The sequence below is a fragment of the Phodopus roborovskii genome, unplaced genomic scaffold (genome assembly GCF_943737965.1).
Source record: "Phodopus roborovskii unplaced genomic scaffold, PHOROB, whole genome shotgun sequence".
NCBI lineage: Eukaryota > Metazoa > Chordata > Mammalia > Rodentia > Cricetidae > Phodopus > Phodopus roborovskii.
The window spans coordinates 3080043-3087070 of NW_026125264.1; the positions used below are offsets into that span (position 1 = coordinate 3080043).

Consider the following 7028-nt stretch of genomic DNA (forward strand, 5'->3'; position numbering starts at 1 on the left):
TCAGGGTTACAGTTCATCTCTGTGAGGTATTTGATTACTCTGTAAAGACATGTCACTGTGATGGCTTAATAAAAAACTGAATGGTCAATAGCTAGCTAGGCAGGATTTCCAGGTACAGAGGATGCTGGGAAAAGGGTGGGGTTGCTAGGAGATGTGGTGGAAGCAGGTCATGTAGGAGATGAGGTAATAGCCATGACCCAAGTGGCAGTATGTAGATTAATGGAAATGGGTTAATTTAAGTTATAGGAGCTAGCTAAAAATAAGCCTATGCTATTGGATGAGCTTTCATAATAAAAAAGAAGTCTCTGTGTGGTTATTTGGGAGCTGGTAGGCAGGACAGAGAAAGATTCCTTATAGTCTATCATCAAGGGAAACCAAGGAAGGAATTTAAGGCAGGGACTTGGAGGCAGGAACTAAAGCAGAGATTATAGAGAATACTACCTACTGATGCACCCCCCCCTCCACAGCCCCCCCTTAGCTAGCTGACTTATACAGCCTAGGGATGGTATTGCTCACAGTGAACGGGGTCCTCCTATGTCAATTAACATTCAAGAAAATGACCTGCAGATAGGCCTACAGGCCAGTCTGATGGAGGCAATTCCTTCAGGGAGGTTTTCTTTTCCCAAGTGTGTCAAGTTGACAACCAAGATTAGCCACACACACCTTGTAACAGGAAGTTCTAAGGCTAAGTATGGAGTGGGGATAGCAGTAAGATTCTGTGAAGCCAACTCCAAGATGAGATCCAAGGCTGCCATCAGCAGAGGCAATGAAGGATGGTCTGTAGTTTGCCCAGAATGTTACCCAGGCTGGGGTGCCTTTCTTGGAACCTTTACCTGAATCTCTGTGGCAATCTCACTGAGGCAGCTCAGTTAAGAAGATTATAAAGAGATCATGGCACTGGGACTCTGTAGGTTTGGTCTTAATTAGTTTGGTCAACATTGGTGGGAAACGCTTAAATTTCTATAGCCTTTCATTTTCTGTGTATTTTGAGTGTTCAGGGAGCCAGAATCCTGAGGGTTGGGTTAAATTCTACAGTTCATGGACTCTAATCTGATCACTGATCAGTCTGTGAACCCTAGTGAGAGAATGTGATTTGTTCTAAGGTCACACGACTAAGTGGTACATCTGGGACAGCGAGCTGGATAATTTCAACTCTACCTTTCTTGGCTTCAACGCCAAGTTCCTCTAAAAACTGGGCATTTTAGGCAGTGGGAGCTGTTTTCTTCAATAGAGAATATTTTGCCACACAGTGGTGGTGTATGTCTTTAATCCCAGCACTGGAGGCAGAGGCTAGCCAATCTGGTCTACAGAGTGAGTTCCAGGACAGCCAGACTATACAGAGAAACCCTGTCTCATAAAAAAAAAAAAAGAATATCCTGATAGACACATACGCTGAAGGTGTGGAGAATGTCTTCTCTTTCTTAGCTCCTGAAACGGGAAAGTCCATCTGAAGAAGGAACGTCTCTGGGGCTGGAGTCAGTGGTTAAGAGCGTACTTTGTTCTTCCAGAGGACCTGGGTTCAGTTCCAGAGGACCTGAGTTCAGTGCCCATGTGGTGGCTCACATCTGCCTGTAGCTCCAACTTCAGGGGATCTAACGTCTCCTAGGGCAACTGTGTTCATGTGCACATACCTCCCCCCCACAGGAATACATATGCTTATAATTAAAAATAAAACAACATTTTTGTTTGTTTGTTTTGAGACCACTGAGCCATCTCTCCAGCCCCATCCTTTAAAAAATAACCCAACTGGTCCAATTTGTGCCGCCCACAGACTCATGGATGTGTGGCCATTTACTGGAGCATAGTCAACCTACCAGGGGCCATGCTCTGAAAAACAACTGACTCCCCCGTGCCCCCAGCAGCCATCAACTGTGAACAGCTTCTCAGTTAGGGGTGGGGGCTCCTAAGTTCCTTTCCCTCCAGAGTAGAGGATTCTGGGCAGAATTGATAGAGACTGACATATACTTATAACCCTGACTTTTGGAGGATTTAGCCTTGCTGGTCTTTGAGAAGAGAGAGTGTCAGCATAGGACTGTGTGGTCAGTGCTGTGGGTGTGGTGGCCTTGGGATGGGGAAGGCAACTGGCTCAGGGCAGACTGTACACGTGGGCCTGTGAGGACACGTGTCCCAGCTGGTTACAAGGATCAGGGATCCAGAGCCTTCTTCCATTGCCCGGTACTTTGCCAGACACAGCCAACACCTCAGGGTTCCTGAAGCCATGAAGACTGCAGTGTTATCTGTAACTCTGTTGCTGCTGCTTCTATCCCAAGTCATTCCAGGTAACCCAGACCCCTTCAGAGGGACCGAGCTGGAGGGTGGGTCTGGCCAGGGTGCTTAGGGCTGGGGTGGATGGCCAGATGGGTGTGAGATACCATCTGGGGCAATGGGAAGGGCCTCAGATCTTGGGGTTAGAACCTACGAGCCAACTCAGTCCTCTGTGTTTCAATTTCCTAATTTTTATGTAATAAATTTGATTGAAAGGTCAAGACTGAGAACACTGGAATTTTGGCATGCTTCTTTGCTTTCTTAATTTATCCAAGAGTTCCCAGGAACTTCCATTCTGCTTTATTTGTTTTTCTAAATGTCTTTCTTCCTTCCTTTCTTCCTTCCTTTCTTTCTTTTCGAATGGAACCCAAGGCCTCATGGGTTTTGGGAAGCATGCTGCCACTGAGTCACACACCTGGGCTGCTGGGAATGATGGACTATACCCTACTTCCTTATTTCATCATCTCTTGCCACAAATACCTGTATAGTAACAAGTTCTCAAGCCATTGACAATTGCTGCACATGTTCTCAGTCTGAAGTTCTTTCTCCATTAGAGTCTATAGGAAAGGCACTTGGAGGCAATAATTGTCCAGTTTCAGATGTGAACAGTTCCTTGCTATCCTCTCTCTCTCTCTCTCTCTCTCTCTCTCTCTCTCTCTCTCTCTCTCTCTCTCTCTCTGTGTGTGTGTGTGTGTGTTTGTGTTGCCCCAGATATTTTTGTTTTCTTTTTGTGTAATGCCCAGTAACATTGCTACAGTCATCCCGTTTTGGTTCAGCTCTGGCACATTCTATGCCCTTTTGGTACGTATTTCAAGCATTTCTCTATTGGAGAAAATGTTATTGAACATAGTTTGCTGTGTTTCCTTCTTTGTTTTACTTTGTGCCCTTTAGTTTGGGTATGTTGAATTTCTTATCAGTGGCTGGCACTTCCCATTGATTCTTCTTATTTCCTTTTCCTTTTTAGCATCCTCTGGTGGACTAGTGGTTAGGATTCATTCTCCTTCTTTTTGGTATGAAAATATTTTATGTTTTTTGAGAATTTCATATACAAGTACTTCATATAATTTCTACCTCTTTCCTTCTTCCTCATTCCAACTCCCACTGTGTCCCCCAACATTCCATCTTGAATTTATGACCTCTTCATATATATGTATGTATTCGACTGGATTCAGTCATTCATATGGTGCTGCTCTTATGTGTGTGTGTTTAGGCCTGACCATTTGGGATAAAGTATCAGGGAGCTCATCCCTGGAGAGAACTGACTCTCCCCCATCTCAGCAACCATCGATTGCATGTGCCTACTCATCTAGGGGGTGGGGCCTGTGAGATTTTGCCCATCCACTATTGGTGTGGTAATGCAGGTCTTGCTCATGCCGCTATATCATTAGGGTTTCATGGTCATAGTATCCGGTCATGCCCAGAAGACAGTAGCAGCTGAAGTCTTTGTCCTTTGCCTCTACTGTCTTTCTACTTCTTTTCTGCGATGTCCCCTGAATCTTAGGTGGATGGGTTGTCTTGTAGACACAGTGATTGTGTCACTAATTCTCTGCATTTTGACGAGTTGTGTGTCTTCTCTTCTTTATTTAAATATCCTTTCCATATTGCATTTTTCATTTCTCTTAAGCCACTAACTTTCATTATTGGCTAATGTATTCTTTCTAGTTCAGCTTTTTTCCCTCTTGTGAAATGACTCAAACTGCTCAGTCTTTGCTGAGGTCCTGTCATTTCATAGTTGGATTTAATTAGTTAATTAATTAATTAATCATTAGTTTTATTTTACATTTTACTTTTGAGACAGAGTGTCATGTAGCTGAAGCTGGTCTCAAACTCACTGTGTGTTGCTAAAAATGTCCTTGGATTCCTGATCCTCCTGCCCCTAACTTTTGAGTGCTGAGATTACAGATGTGGCCGTCATGCTCAGTCTATGCTACACTAGGGCTGGAGCCCAGGCTTGAAACATGCTAGGCAAGCACCAGCTGAGCTACACCCTCTACACCATGAATAGCCACAGATTCCCGAGACATCTACATCTTCTTGTAGAAAAGAGGAAACAGATTCTTAAGAAGGAAGTGACCATCTCAGGGTCTACTAGCTGGCTCAGGAGACAGATTTCAAATCCAAAGTATAGAGTCCGATGTTCATGTTGTTAGCCTCATAACCTACTGTGCTCTTAACCCTTGTAATCCACTGCACTTCCAAGAGGGAGCATTTATGAGGCTGAGGTTGGGATGGAGTGTCCATAGAGGATGTGAGGTGATACGACTTCCCTAAACCCCTGGAGATGACTGCTTCTTCCACAGCCTCCATTTTACTGACTGGCCCTCTGGTCTCTACCTGGAACCCCATCTCTGATACATGCGTCCTTGTTTGTACTCTGGATTAGGGAACCCCGAAAAGTGCTGGAAATCTCAGGGTGCCTGCCGCAATGAATGCATCAAGGACGAAAAGCTCTACATCCTGTGCAGGAGTGGCAAGCTGTGCTGTGTGAAGCCCAAGAAAGTGCCACAGCTGTCATAGAACTTGGATTAGCACTATAAAACCTGAGGTGACAAAAATGAAGGTGGACCCACCCAGAGTCTGACCCCGGCTGTTCCCTGAGCTTCATTAAATCAGCAGTGACTGACTTCTGTGTTTGCCTCTTTATATACATAGCCAAACGTCATCAGAAGGCATGTGGTAACAGGGCACATTTGTGCATTTAGTCCCCCTTGCTTAGGAGTTCTGCATCTGTGGGGCTAACTGATTGCATGGCAAAAATATTCACAACTCATTTTATCTTTTCTAGTGCGGGCGTCCTTTTCTAGTTGTTTCTATACAATATTTTCAAGAATGATATTCATGGCATTTACACTGTATTAGGAATTATAAGTATCTAGACATAGTGTAAGTATAGTTATTCCTTGTGGTCTATGATTCTGTAATCCCTGGAAATGCCAATATAGGTGTTCTCTCACATATAGTATTATGCTGTTTGTATGTAACCTCTGCACACCCCCTCAGGTGCTTTGTTTCTTACATATATTATTAGAGTATATTGATTGCACAAGATAGTAGATTCTACTGTGCCATTTTCATTTGGCAAACAGTTCACCCCCATTACTTTCTTATACCTCCCCAGACCCCTTTTTGCTTTCATAATAATCCCCTTTTAATATGTGTCCTTTTTATTTTCTTAAGATTCCACATATGAGAAAATCCATCTTTGTTTTCCCGAACTCTGACTTATTTCACCTAACAAGACAATCCCTACGGCGGCCCATTCTCCTTTAAATGAAATGCTGTTGTTCTCCATGATTTAACAACACTTTGTTGTCTGTGTATTCCACAGCCCTCACCTCCACTTTCTCACATTTGGTTTCTGACACAGGTCTCACGCTATAGCCCAGGCTACCCTGGAACTCACTGTGCAATCACTGTGTAAGTTGCCTTGATTGTGGCAGGACTCCTGCTTCAGTCTCTTGAGTGTTGTGATTACTAGAATGAGTCACCACACCTGACTAGTCCACGTGTTCTTTGTCCATTTATACATCACTCGGTGGGCACTCGGAATGTCTTCATGACTTGGCTACTGTGAGCAGTACTGTGGGTCACGGAGAAGCAGGAAGTAATAACACTTGCTTGTTTATCTCCCTTCAGTGTGTGCCTAGGACTAGGACAGCTATGTTGTGGCAGGTCTATTCATAATTGTTTGAAGAATGCCATGTGTATTTACTAATTTACATTCTCAGAAGCAGGATCTAAGCATTCTGTTTCCCTTACACCCTCTCCAGGATTTTATTTTTCCTTCATGATTGCCATTTTCTTTTGGGGTGGGTGGGTTTCAAGACAGGGTTTCTCTGTGTAACAGACTTAGCTGTCCTGGAACTCACTCTGTAGACCAGGCTGGCCTTGAACTCACAGAGATCTGCCTGCCTCTGCCTCCTGAGTGTCAGGATTAAAGGTGTGCACCACCAGGGCTGGAGAGATGGCTCAGTAGTTAAGAACATTGCCAGCTCTTCCAGAGGTTTGGAGTTCAATTCCCAGGAGCCACATAGTGGCTCACAACCCTCTATAATGAGACCTATGCTCTCTTCTTCTGGCATGTAGGTTCTATGTGTGGATAGAACACCATATACAAAAGCCAAATAAATCTTCTTTAAAAATGATGTGTGCCATCACTGCCCAGCTGGTTACCATTTTTAATGTAGAATGGGGAGAAGTCTGCAAGCTACTCATTTGACAGAGCATTAGTATCCAGAATGTAAAGAGAACTAAAAAAGAACAAAAGTGACCAATAATTACATGAAAAAAGACCGACATCTGAAGATGGAAGTTTCTGTCCCTCCTGGTCCCACAACCACTTTTCCCCAAATAAACACATGGACACTATATTAATTATAAAATTGTTGGCCGATGGCTAGGGCTTCTTACTGGCCAGCTCTCTCTTAATTATTATCCCATAACTACTAATCTATATATTCCTACATGGCCTTGTCTTACCAGAGAACACCTGGCATGTCCTATCTTCCCGACCTCTACATGGCATCTCTTCCTAGCAGCCTCTTTGCACCTCCGCTCCCCAGCATTCTCCTCGTCTCATTGTCTCGCCTATACTTCTCGTCTGGCTATTGGCCAATCAGTGTTTTATTCATTATATACAGAAGGACCTCTCCCATCAAACATCTTTGCCACCAGGGAAGTGCAAATCCCTCTTGCACTCTAAGTCATCTCTATGTCATGCCCAAATGGAATGAAAACATTCATAAGTAGAGTATAAATGACTG

The 7028-nt window shown here is 43.9% G+C and overlaps 1 pseudogene; it reads left to right on the forward strand.

Moving 5' to 3' along the window:
- The first annotated feature begins 2097 nt into the window (after positions 1 to 2097).
- Positions 2098 to 4794, forward strand: LOC127229022 (beta-defensin 122-like; annotated as a pseudogene).
- The last annotated feature ends 2234 nt before the right edge of the window (positions 4795 to 7028 follow it).